Here is a 3,439-nt window from a genome sequence, read left to right on the forward strand (position 1 = left end):
AATTTAGTTGTATGACAAAGTTAGGGATGTCTGAGAAAAGCATCATAGATGAGGAGTATAAATTTTCAGATTTTCTTTTAAGGCAGAACCTGAAAACTGGGCAGAAAGATTCTCTCAAGTAATTGCAAAGTAATCCCTGGGATAACTGGATATTTTCCCTGGGTCTTCTGATGGTTTTATAACCTGGTGGCAACTTCAGACTAGTGAAAATAGGTAGTATTTTCTAAGGAATAGCCAGTTGATTTTATTGTACAGCATGATGGAAAGTGAACCTTTGGAGTCATGGAAGAAAGGAGAGGCGTAAATGACCTGTTTCGTTCTTGGGGGCTGGGAGAACCCCTGGAATGCAATTTAGTATGATGGCTCATCCTGCCTCCGTGGGTGTCTAAGACAATTGTCACAAACAACAAGAATTCCACTGGGATTCCAATCCTAAGAGGTATTGGGTGAGGGGCACTTAGAGTGCCTTGTAGAGTATGTGTTATACTCATTTTTTTCCCAGAAAAGTGAATGGATTTTTTTGTTTAATTAAAAAAGAAAAAAAAAAATTTTTTTAATTTTTTGGTTGCGTTGGGTCTTTGTTGCTGTGCGTGGGCTTTCTCTAGTTGCGGCAAGCAGGAACCACTCTCTAGTTGCCATGCTTGGGCTTCTCATTGTGGTGGCTTCTCTTGTTGCAGAGCACGTGCTTAGTTGCCCAGCTGCCCCACAGCATCTGGAATCTTCCAGAAACAGGAAGTCCACTTGCATTGGCAAGTGGACTCCAACTTCTGAACCACCAGGAAGTCTTTTTCTTTAGGCACCAAAATTTTTATTAACCCACTTTCTTGTTCAATTTTATCATTATAAACCAAATGAATCTCTTTTTGACCCAGAGTTGTGATGGGAATTATCAAGTTCCAACGTGCTTTTAAGTTTCTCTGGCTCCTCTGAACCTCTGGCTGTCACTTTTCTTGTCCTCTCTTGCTTAACAGTATATTCCAACCCATGTAAAATAGGGACTAAAGTTACCAGTCTCTTTGCTCTGAGGTTGGAGAGAATGCCAAGCCCTAAGCCAGGCTCTCAAGAGCCTCAAACTCCAACAGTTCCTCCCCACCCTTTGACAAATCCCCTTCTTCCTTGTCATGGGCTGAGGAACCAATGAACTTGTCATCAAGAACATGGGTATGAAGTCCACAGGCCAAGCGAGGGCCTGGATGGTAAAGTGCATGGGCTTTGTTCCTACCATTGCCAACTTCCAGCCTAAGGAAGGACTGACTGAGTGAGAAGTTCAAAACCCCCTGAGCTCAAGGCTGTTTCCCATGGGTAACTCCTATGCACCTCCATCATGACCAGGGCTTGAGGGAGGACTTTTCAATCCCCCCTGCCACACTTGGGACAGCATGAGGAGTGCAGCAGAGGCCAAAGACTGAGTGACTAGCCCCAGGGAGTCAACGGGGGACATTATCAAACCAATTTCAGAGGTGGTGGCATTTTTGCTCTTGCGGAGGACAGGTGGGGGGCTTCCCAGGTGGCTCAGTGGTAAAGACTCCGCCTGCCAATGCAGGAGATGCCAGAGATGCGGGTTCCACCCCTGGGTTGGGAAGATCCCTTGGAAGAGGAAATGGCCACCCACTCTAGTATTCTTGCCTAGAAAATCCTATGGAGAGAGGAGTCTGGAGGGCTACAGTCCATAGGATCACAAAGAGTCAGATGGGACTGAGAGACTGAGCATGCTTGCAGGAGAGGAGGGACGCAGGTAAGGACAGCAACTGGCAGGCAAAGGGCAGGCTTGGTTCTTAGTGGTCAGGCTGGAAGGGGCCATCATGGGACACACCCAGGTACTGGGCCTGCCTCTCAGTCAGCTTGGTCAGCTTCACATTCAGCTTGCCCAGGGGGGCTTCAGCCACTGCTTTATCCAGGTTCTTGGGCAGGAAGGAGACCTCCACAGGGTGCTTATCTGGGTGGGTCCACAGCTCAATCTCCTCCAGCACCTGGTTGGTGAAGGAGTCGCTCATCATGAAGCTGGGGTGGCCCATGGTGCAGCCCCGGTGGACCAGCTGGCCCTTGGCCAGCCCGATGAGCAGTGCCCATTCTGCAACAAGTAGCAGTTCACCTGGGGCTTGATGTTTGCCTTCTCCACAGTACTCTCATTCAGGCACTTGATATCAGTCTCCATGTTAAAGCATCTGATTTACACACAGTGATGTAATCTTTCATCTGTTCAAAGCGTGGGTTGACGGATGATGTTGGTACAGCCAATGGTGGTAACAAAATGCTGCCCTCCTGATGGGTCTCATCCATGATGGTCACCTCACACCCCTCCATGGCAGCCTAAAGCACATTGATGGAGCTCATCTCCCCTATGATGAATTGGGCCCCGAAATCCCTTAGGGCCTGGGCACAGCCGTTGCCCTCATTGCCACACCCCACTACCACTGCCATCTTGCCCACGTTCATCATGTCAGGAGTCATTGACACTGACAGCAGGCACCTTCAGGATCCCATTGATCATCATTATACAGGTTGTGGACCTGCATTGTGGTCTCTTCAGAGATGCCTCAGATGTGAGACTGGAGCTGTGGGTACTCGGTGTGGATGCAGTTGGTGAGGTTAGCACCATTGCCCGGCATCATGTTGAAGGGCACATCCCTGAAGCACAGAGTCTGCTGGAGGCACCACAGATACTCCTCATCCATGTCACTCTTCTGGGCATGGAATGCCAGCCTTGGCAATGGCAGCTGTTGCGTGGTCCCGGGTAGAGAAGATATTGCAGCTGGATCACTGCACCTCACCACCCAGGCGGACGTGGGTCTCACCGAGGACAGCAGTCTCCGTGGTAATGTGCAGGCAGACAGCAACATGGCGCCTTTCAGTGGCTTGGAGGCAGAGTACGTCTCCCGCACGCGCATCAGGCCTGGCAGCTCGTTCTCGGCGAGGTCCAGGGCTTTGCGTCCCCAGGCAGCCAGGCTGAAGTCAGTGGCTTTGTAAAGCAGCTTGTTGGACAGGCTGGTAGCGTTTCTGTTTCTGCAAGGAGTGGTGAATGTGGGCAAAGGGGACTGGGCCTCAGGCTGGGAACAGGAGCTGGCAGGGCAGCACCGTGCAGGGTGAGAACAGAATATTTTAGGTAACATTCTAAATGTTGGTTGTCTTGCTCAAGTGGTTGTCTTGCTCCAGTGGAAGGGAATACTTGAATGTGTATATATGAGAGAATATAAAAAATAAACAAGCTACAAGGATATATTGTACAACACAGGGGATATAGCCAATGTCATAATAACTTTAAATGGAGTATCAGTTCAGTTCAGTCACTCAGTCTGTCCGACTCTGCGACCCCATGAATTGCAGCACGCCAGGCCTCCCTGTCCATCACCATCTCCCAGAGTATAAAATGGAGTATAATTTATTTTACACTCAAAACCAATAAAATATTGTAAATCAACTATACATCGTTAAAAAACAA

General features: G+C 48.9%; 1 pseudogene; it reads right to left on the bottom strand.

Moving 5' to 3' along the window:
• LOC102179735 lies at positions 1,776–3,110 on the bottom strand (annotated as a pseudogene).

The sequence above is a fragment of the Capra hircus genome, chromosome 28 (assembly GCF_001704415.2).
Source record: "Capra hircus breed San Clemente chromosome 28, ASM170441v1, whole genome shotgun sequence".
Taxonomy (NCBI): Eukaryota; Metazoa; Chordata; class Mammalia; order Artiodactyla; family Bovidae; genus Capra; species Capra hircus.